We start from the raw sequence: 10,510 nt of genomic DNA on the forward strand, positions 1-10,510 counted from the left end.
TGTGCATGTTCTGACCTTTGATCTGAGCCTCAGAGTTGGAGGAAGGATGCAGAAGTGCAATGTGTGTGGGTCCTGCCCTGCCATGAACTTACTCCACCTTGGAGAGTGGTTGGCCTTTTCGCTGTCTACAAGACTCCCTGGGTTATGCCAGCAGACAGCACCGAGTTTTCAGTTCTCCTTTCACTTTGTGCAGCTGCTGGTCTTGCCTGCTCCCATTATCTTCTTCAGACTGGTAGCATCTCAACACAGCGGCGCTAAACTTGGTATACGGCACAACGCTCCTATATGAGATTCCTCCCCTGGCTCGTACAAGCTTGCCCTGCCAAGAAAGGCCATTGAACTGTGATACCCTCCAAGGCAGCTGTTGGCAAGGCGATCAACTGAAACTGCAGGAACCTCTTTCAAAGCCATGGTTTCAGCTCGCTTCGTGGTTGCAGCCTGTCCTTCCTACAGGCAAATCTCTTTCCGTCTCTGCTGGTGCGAGTGCCTGGCTGGGGTTCAGCAGCATGGCTCTGTTTCCTCCTCCTTGGTGAAGCTATGAGAAACAGCAGCCCTTTTGCACTTGATCCCCCCCCCCCCAGTTCCAACAATCAATCACTTCCATCTGTCTCATAAAGGTATATTCTTGCAATGAACACAGGCAGGAGACCATCTCTTTTTCACAAGCCATCTCCAGCCTATTACCAGGAACTTCAGCAACTCACTTCCCAGCTTGCAAAACCAAACACCAGAGGCTATCAGCCTTATCTGCACCTATCTGCTGCAAGGTAAGTCACCTTATTAGCTGGTATTAAAACACAAATAAGACCAGGATTCCGCAGTGGCTGCTCCCCTATTTACAAGCTTGCCCTTTGTCTCAGGTTCTGTTTAGTCTGTGTATCAAAAATGACAAGTCAAACTACCACAGCATGACCACGGGTATCAATGCCAGGTAGGAAGGACATTAACTGTAACCCAATCCTCAGCTTTATACTTGCAATCCCATGTCTAGTCATGCCTTTTGTAACAGCCGTGTGTGGACTTCCATGTTTTATCACTATCTGAGGTTTCAGGTTGCTTCTGTTTTGCCTGCTTTTCCCCAGTGTCCAGTCAGAGTTTACAGTCAAAATAAAACACAGATCAAAAGCACCACAGGTTTCCTTTTTGGCATTCTGGAAAGGTGAACTCATCCTCTCTGCCTCCTCATGGAGTCACCCTCCATGCATACGGGCCATAAATGGGTCCTTAGGGGCACCATAGCAAGAAGGTGCCTTCCATGGACCACAGCAGGCCTGTGTCCCACATCCAGTACGTGTTAAGTCCTTCCTGAGTCACAGCCTGGGAAATGATAAGTGATGAGGAATCTTGGGGGGATAAAAAGAGCAAAAATCCACATAGATGGAGAACAGCTGAGGATCTGGTCCATTTCTTTTGAGCTGGACCTTATTTGAGGGGCTCTGAAGGTTCTCGCCTCCCCATTTCATTAGGCTTAGAGTCATAGAATCCCAGAGTGGTTTGGGTTGGAAAGGACCTCAAGATCATCCAGTTCCAACCCCCTGCCATGGGCAGGGACACCTCACACCAGACCAGGTTGCTCCAAGCCCCTGTGTCCAACCTGGCCTTGAACACTGCCAGGGATGGGGCAGCCACAGCTTCTCTGGGCACCCTGTGCCAGCGCCTCAGCACCCTCACAGGGAAGAACTTCTGCCTTAGATCTAACCTGAACTTGCCCTGTTTCAGTTTGAACGCATCACCCCTTGTCCTGTCACTACAGTCCCTGATGAAGAGTCCCTCTCCAGCATCCTTGTAGCCCCCTTCAGACACTGGAAGCTGCTCTGAGGTCTCCACACAGCTTCTCTTCTCCAGACTGAACAGCCCCAGTGTTCTTAGCCTGTCTCCATATGGGAGATGCGCCAGCCCCTGAGCGTCCTCATGGCCTCCTCTGGACTTGCTCCAACAAGGCTTGAATCTCAGTCATTAGGAATTTCCCAGCAGTGAGACACATCTCGTCCACGTAATGATCCCGACGTGCTCGTGCTGCTGTTACTCTGACAGGAGAGTTGATTCGATCACTTCTCACCCATGTTCACCAACTACGGGCCATGACAGTGACCTGTCAGCTACACCCCGAGGGCATCCCATGTTACCAGCAGGCAGATTCTCTTCTAATCTTACATGAGCCAACTTGTGGCAGGCAGTTGGATGTCAGGGGTTGATGCAAGATGGCCAAGCCCAGATCTTAACTGATTCCATGTCGTCTGACCAAAACCTGGCAATGAGTTTCTCACAGGCAAATACCAGAGAAGTGACTGATGCCAACAGAATTATTACGGGAATTCCATTGTTTCCTTCACACTGAACCTTGAAAGAGGGGATTTGGACCTGAAGTTCAGGATGTAGGTGTCTAGATTTGGGCATTTACCTTCAGAAGGAATGGACGCTGGATCAGTCTGTGCCCAACCCAGTGCCACCCAGGCAATCTGCTCCCAAAGAAGGCAAAGACAGGGATAAAACAGAGACCATAACTACACATACACCACAGGTAGACTTACGGCTAGTGTAGCACTGAAAGAGAAGTCCTTTGGTCATCAGAGGAAACCGAGGTTTTAGGCCAAACCACCTTGGAAAAATAACAGTAAATCAAGATGCTATTACATTAAAACACCTTTTCTGGTTATTTTTCAATACTCCTTTCCCCTTCCCTGGCTGAGGTGCAAGAGGCAAAATTGCAAAATCAACCTAAATATAGGGAGCAACCATGCGTGGAGGTTGAACTTGGGATTCTACCAAACAGATACTATGACCCTCAGCTTTGGTACAAGTGGGGCACCGGAGACACCAAAATAAGCATGTTCCAGTGCCGAGAGGATTGAGTTAGGCACTTGACTACAGTGATGTAGTTGAAGATGTTCCTGCTCATTGCATGGGGGAAGGACTAGATGAGCATCAAAAGGTCCCTTCCAAACTAACTCCTGTATGACTCAGGATAAGGCACTTCTGCTTTTCAGCACGTTTTGTGCTGGAAATAACGAAAAAGAGATCTCCATCGTGTCACTGCTTCCCGTTACCAACTTTGGGGTTTCATGCAATTGCTCCCTTTTTGAACCCGAGCAAGGCACAACTTCTGCTGCTTCCTGTGGGTGTGAGTGACCCCGGCTCCATGACACACTGTGGGGAGGAGGAAGCTCCTCTGCCTTTGAAGCAGCCAACAGCCATCCCAGCTGAACTTTCTCCAGGCAACCCATGGTCTTCTCAGCCCCCATTACAAAACGCCCCCATCTCCTTTCCCCACTGAATGGTCCCAGCCTCCTAACTCGCTCTTCACACCTCGGTGTGGGAAGCCTCCCACCCCACTGAGAGACCTGAGATGGGGAGAAAGACCTTCTCCCTGCTGTGCCATCCCATAGCCTACACTGTGTGCTTGGAAAGGCTCCAGTGGGTGCAGTTACTCCAGGGCTGTATCCACCCTCCTGCCACTGACCCATGAACTAGCTCGGAGTGTGCATGTCTGACCACGCTGACTGCAGTGCGAACACGTATCCATAGACTACACCTAAAGCAAACAACACGAGAAGGTACGAGGAAAAATAAAGCAGAAGAGGGCTGCAAAAAGCCTAAATGGTAAGGGCAAGGAAATCAATAGCACAAATATTGAATCAGGGATAAAACAGTTTATCCATGTATTAAAAAGCAGCCTCCGAGAACAAGGAAAACGCTGACAGAATACTTTCCCACCTCCAGGATATGTGTTTGGTTGCACGTGTCTAGGTGAGAAAACACAAACTCACTTGCCAGTGTCTTCCAGTAACACTTTGCTCTGCAGGGGTGGTAGAGCAGCTTCACCCATCTGCCCACGGGGGTCTGCATGTTCGTACACATACCCATATAAACAGCCTACAGGTCAGGCTATGCCTTGTCACATCCCAGCATCCAGAGCACGGCTGAAATCACCGCGTGGTGGGGAGAACCAGGAGGATCTGCAGGAAGAAGCTGGTCCCACACAGCACTGGGGATCCGGCCATTGCACTGTATGGGACCAGACCCGAGGCACAGCGGGTGCAAGGGCTTTGGTCCACCCCTGGACATGTGGATGTCATAACAGTAGGTTGGCAGTCTCCTTGGCATGGTGGGAGCAATAGAGGGCAGGGATCTGTGGAGGCTGGGAGAGCTGGAGTTGTTCAGCCTGGGGAAGAGAAGGCTTCTGAAGGGGAGACCTGAGAGCAGCTCCAGTGCCTGAAGGGGATACAGGAAACCGGGAGAGGGGCTTGGGGCAAGGGCCTGTAAGGACAGGCCAAGGGGAATGGCTTTAACCTGCCAGAGGGGAGACTGAGATGAGCTCTTAGGCAGAAGCTCTTCCCTGTGAGGGTGCTGAGGCGCTGGCACAGGGTGCCCAGAGAAGCTGTGGCTGCCCCATCCCTGGCAGTGTTCAAGGCTGGGTTGGACACAGGGCTTGGAGCAAGCTGCTCTAGTGGAAGGTGTCCCTGCCCGTGGCAGGGGGTTAGAACTGGATGATGTTAAGGTCCCTTCCAACCCAAACCAGTCTGGGATTCTATGGTTCTGGGAACTGATTTGGCCATTTGAACCTGTGCTGGCTGAGGAGGTTAACACAGCCCAGCTGCAGCACCGACCAAAGCACCGGGAAACCTGGACCTTGCAGCACTCCATCCCATAGCTGCACACAGCACTGAAGTAACCCACATCCAGTAGCAGCACTTGGCATACACAGGACACTTTTTGCCCTGCTGAGCAAACAACCAGCCACTCTGCTTGCTTTCCAAGCACACTTTTTTGTTCCTGACTGCTCAGTAACAGTCTTACCTGTTTCAATTTCCCCTCAGGGTTTAAGAAAGAGAGCTTGTGAATGGCTATACTAATTGCCAAGGCTTCCTAAGCAGCTCCTCAGGCTACTGCATGCCCTCGAAGTCCTGAGGGCTTGCTGGTGCTGGCTTAGTGCTTCCAATTTGCTGCAGGGAGATGATGCGCACCTTGCTCAACCCTGCACGGGTCTTGCGTGGTGCTGAGGCTCCGCTGCGTGCTGCAGGGATAAAGGCACGACAAAGGAAACAAGTGGGAGGGAAGGGCAGTAGTAAGTGGGGTGGGGTGGATGGTGCCAGCCCTTTTGGGAAGGGCATGACTTGAACCCATCCATCGCTTAACCTCGCTTGGCTCAGAGGTCACTATGAGCTGGGGATGGGGCTTGGCCATGGGAACAGCTCATGTCCTCCCCGACACAGCGAGCATAGACTCATAGAATGGTTTGGGTGGGAAAGGACCTTAAGATCATCCAGTTCCAGCCCACTGCCATCTCTGCTTCTGCAGTGAGAGTTCAGAGTTAAACCACGCCGCCAGCCTGGCACCTGACCTGCTCTCCTGCATGTGCAGGGCCTGAGCATCAGCCAGGGCTTTGAACTTAATGGTTTTTGGTGAGTTACAGCAACACTTCGGGAGAAATGAGCGCTGCCCCAGGGAAGGATCAGGCATTACAAATGCCACAAGTGCTGCTGCCAAGCACTGCTTCCTCCTGCAGAGAGGAGGGATGTTGGATGACTCTTCAGGGCACTCCCAGTTAGGCAACTCACAGGCATGGCCCTGCTGGGAACCTGTGCTGTGCAAAAATGCCCCCTACAACTTCCTGAGAGGAGGATGGAGGCAGGATGGGGTCGGTCTCTGCTCCCAAGGAACAAGGGACAGGACAAGAGGAAACGGCCTCAAGCTGCCCCAGGGCAGGTTTAGATGGAGCTGAGGAACAATTCCTTCCCCAGAGGGTGCTCAGGCATTGGACCAGGCTGCCCAGGGCAGGGCTGCAGTCACCGTCCCTGCAAGTGTTCACACAGCGTGGAGACGAGGCCTCAGTGCCATGGGTTAGTGGTGGCCTTGGCAGTGCTGGGAATGGTTGGACTTGAGGATTTTAAAGGGCTTTTCCAACCTGGTTCATTCTAATGCTATGTGCTTGGAGAGGATTTACAGCAGAGCCAAGCTCCACTCCATAGAAACAGCCAGTACAAGGAGTAACAGGCACAGGTTATCTCTTGGGAGTTTCAAGCTGGCCATAAAGGAAAAGAATGGCATCAGGATGTTAACTGCCCAGAGAGGCAGCAGAGCCTCCTCCATGGAGGTTTTCAAGGCTCCCCTTCTTACTACAACCTCATTTCTGAACTACCATCACGTTAGCCTGAGCCTCCTCATCTCCAACAAGTCCACATCCATGAGCCTCTCCTTGTATGCCCCTACTTGGTATCCATTCCCAACACCCCTTCTGAACTGGAAGGTGGAGTCCAGCACTGGAAACAACACATTGACTACATCAGGTCCCTGAGGACATCACCAGGACTGACTGCCTCTGCCAACCCATATGAACATGCTCTCCACTCTGCCCATGAACCAAGACCCCATTTCAGATACTAGACACAAGTCCCTAAACTTCTTTTGGGGGTTAAAGCATCGAGAACCAGCCTTGTCTCAGAAAGGGCAAGGAAACACCTAACCCAACAACCATCTGCCACCTGATGCTTTGCAGTCTAAAACACTTTATTCCTTCCTCAGGACCACAGTGTTCTTGCAACCCTTTCCTTTCAAATAGGATGGGGTTTTTAGAGGCAAACTCGTGGCTTTCCTAGGAAGGCTTTTACCACTGACTTGAGGCCACCCCAGACTTTCCTGATAAAACAGAGTGAAAAGGAGTTCTGGCACCACGAGCACATCAGGATTAGTTCATTTGCTCATAACATCATGTTTTCATTGCGCCAGTCAAGGTCAGAGCCACAGCACCACGAATGACTTCCTTCTTCAGAAACACCCCACCACTTGCAATATTTTAGTGGAATTAAGTGTGTGACACCCTTGCAACAGGATCAGTATTTAAGGTCTCTGAAGGGTCAGCACAGGGCACTGAACCAAATGCAAATACACCAAGCTTGGCAGAGCAAGCCACTGATCTTAGTGATCGCATCTACTTCTAGTACTTAACACCCAGGCAAACATATCAGCCTTCAAGTTACACTGATATCCCCTATGACCAATCCTCCAACTTTCAGTTGCCCCTTGTCAGTGACAACAGGGACATTTCTCAGGTTTTATGCATAGTTCCTTCTCTAATCAAACTAAGCTTTCAGGTTCAACTGCAACTCCCATTTCATTCGGCTTTGTTCTTTGTAAAGGTATCCAAGGTATTATTTACCTTAGAATATAATACTCTTGGTCCTTGTTTATGCAACAGATATTTCAAATGTTTCCCACCATTAATCCAAGAATACTTCAACCCTCATGAGTGACACTGTGAGTGTTGCTGTTAACCTGTATGGAACAGTACTGCTCCTGTACTGCTTGAAGGGTGACAGGGTATAGCCCTGCTCGAGGAAAATCATAGAACCATAGAATGGTTTGAGTTGGAAAGGACCTTAACATCATCCAGTTCCAACCCCCTGCCATGGGCAGGGACACCTCACACTAGACAAGGTTGCTCCAAGCCCCTGTGTCCAACCTGGCCTTGAACACTGCCAGGGATGGGGCAGCCACAGCTTCTCTGGGCACCCTGTGCCAGCGCCTCAGCACCCTCACAGGGAAGAGCTTTGCCTTAGATCTAACCTGAACTTCCCCTGTTTCAGTCTGAACCCATCACCCCTTGTCCTATCACTACAGTCCCTGATGAAGAGTCCCTCTCCATCATCCTTGTAGCCCCCTTCAGACACTGGAAGCTGCTCTGAGGTCTCCACGCAGCTTCTCTTCTCCAGGCTGAAAGAGATGGTGAGAAATTAGTGTTGTGTTTCAGAATGAGAGGAAGGGGCAGGAAAGGCTCCTTACAGCCAACACCTGAGAGATGTGCAGACAAAAGGGATGTTGTAAATGCTGCCACCCCTTTTTGAGATGGCATTTTGGATGGCCACACATGAGCACATGAAGCACAGCAATCACAGCCTTCCTTGCAGCCCTGTCGCTGACAAGCAACACTGGCGGATGTGCTAGAACCCTGTGTACATACAGGAGAGAGACTCTGCCAAAAAAACACACTCTGCTTGGCAATCTTTTCCTCCAGGAGGACTTGGAGGGAAACTCGATTCCATTCCCACCTTCCAGTATTTACGACAGTGAATTTACAGCTCCAGAGTATGTCTTCCACCTTAAAAGCGAGCATCACAAGGTAAACCACTGCCAACACTTCTTGCACGTGTGCAAACATCTCCTAGACCTTGATCTCCAACAAAGACTGTAATAAAGAAATACCAGTGTTGAGAGAGCCCGTGCTAAAAACCTTCCCAAAAGGTTTGTAAGGAGGAGGAACCAACCAGGCTGGAAAAGCCCTTTAAGCTCACCCAGTCCAACCGTTCCCAGCACTCCAAGGCCACCACTAACCCATGGCACTGAGGCCTCGTCTCCACGCTGTGTGAACACTTGCAGGGACGGTGACTGCAGCCCTGCCCTGGGCAGCCTGTTCCAATGCCTGAGCACCCTCTGGGGAAGGAATCGTTCCTCAGCTCCATCTAAACCTGCCCTGATGCAGCTTGAGGCCATTCCCTCTTGTCCCATCCCTTGTTGAAGGGAGCAGAGACATGTCCCACTCTATTACTGCTGCTACGCAAAAAGCTCCCAGGTGCAAAGCCCCATGTTGGTAAGGAGGAAAGCACTCTGCCCTCTTCCCCACCACATCTGCAGCTCCTCTCTTTGGAGGAGAAGACTTATGAACACACTGAACAGAGAGGCAAAGGCGTTGTACCATGTACCCCTTGGTACATGCCTGCTGGATGTGATGAGCTAGGACAGTCTCCTGAAGCAAACTGGGAGCAAACAGCTCCCAGGCTCTTCCAGGGGCAGTCACTTTACACCTTTCTGATGCAAAGGAGAAGGCACAAACCCAACTCCAGTGGCATTTCCACCCCAAGTCTATTTTTACGCTCCTGCTGGACACGGCACAGGTCTGCCAGTCCTGATAAACCTGACAGGTTCTGATACAGAGGCTGGCAGAAATGTGTCCTTAGGTTCTCTGCACATGCCACAGCCGTGACTCACTTTCTGTGGTCGCAAGAAGACAACCTGGCAAGCCCAGAGCAAACAAGTGATATCACCAGCGTGATGCACACATTTACAGGCATCGTTAGAATGCTTCTCAATGAGGATTGCGACTAAAACTTCCAAGCAAAACAAGATGTGTGGCCAGAGAGAAGTCAGGACCTTAGAAATGGAGATGCCTGACACATGCGCTGTGTCAGCACATGAACACAGATGAACTCACCCCGAACTGATGTGTGGGTACCCGTGATGTGGTTGATTGCATCGCGCCGGTGGGAATCAGCATCACCTACAGCTGTGAAGAAAAATGTGGCTTGAGAAACTCCATTTTAGCAACCATTAAAGCAATTCCCAAGTGAAGAGGGGAGAGGGATGTGTTGAACATGGACACTCGCGGTGTCCCAAAACTGGAGTTGGACCTACACACAGCAGGAATGTGTGTATCAAAACCCCACTGTGGTGAGGAGTTTAAAGCACAGCAACCTTACAGTGCGTAACATCAGGAAGGGTTAGCTGGGAGTTACAGGGTACAAATAGCAAGTTAAAAGGTGTATGCGACTGATGGGGAACTGAAGGGACTAATGAAAGGCTCCTCAGCCCTACAGGGCAGGCACGGAGCCATTTCAAGAGGAAAACCAGGAACAGCAGAGCAGAAACATCAGCTGCCTTCTGCTCCTGATTGCTTTTCTATTTCGGGACGGGTCCTCTTATGGAAAACTACCGATGCACAGGCACCTTCCGCAGTTTACCTTCAGCCTTCCCTGAACTGGGAAAGCTCCGCAGCCACAGGGTGTGAAGAGGAACAGCGGCTGATAAGCCCGTGGCTGTGATTACCACCGATACTGACTCAGAGCAGAGCAGCTCCCTCCGAGGCTGTCGCTGCCACCACGCCATAGCCGATGTGCCAGGAAAGATGCCACCAGCGTGACTTCGCAAGTCGGCAAGCGAGTAGGTGTTAGCAGGTCCATGTACGTGTATGGAACTGGCTGGGAATGCGGTCACGAGGCAGGCTGGTGAGGGGTGGCACAGCACAGCACCATGTCCCCTGCAGGAGCCATCACTCCCCCTCCATTGGGTGCTGTACCAGCCAGAGCAGCAGCACAAGGCTGCAGAGCATCGCTGCGAGGCCAACCCAGCACAGAGGTGTCCATGTCTCCCCAAAGAGAAAATCACCCAGGATGGCCTTGAAGGCAAAGACAGAGAGAAAGGTTTGCTGGGATGAGCCACCCCAAAACCTCCTGCACTGCCAGAGCTGTGAGGAATGGGGCTGAGAGAGCTGCCCCTGGAAAAACCAGAGCTGAGGAACAATTCCTTCCCCAGAGGGTGCTCAGGCATTGGAACAGGCTGCCCAGGGCAGGGCTGCAGTCACCGTCCCTGCAAGTGTTCACACAGCGTGGAGACGAGGCCTCAGTGCCATGGGTTAGTGGTGGCCTTGGCAGTGCTGGGTAATGGTTGGACTGGATGAGCTTGAAGGGCTTTTCCAACCTGGTTCATTCTAATGTGCTGGTCACAGTGGATGCGAGCTGTG

This window comes from Pezoporus occidentalis, unplaced genomic scaffold (genome assembly GCF_034315485.1).
Source record: "Pezoporus occidentalis ecotype Australia unplaced genomic scaffold, CSIRO_AGI_Poc_V1 ctg193, whole genome shotgun sequence".
NCBI lineage: Eukaryota > Metazoa > Chordata > Aves > Psittaciformes > Psittacidae > Pezoporus > Pezoporus occidentalis.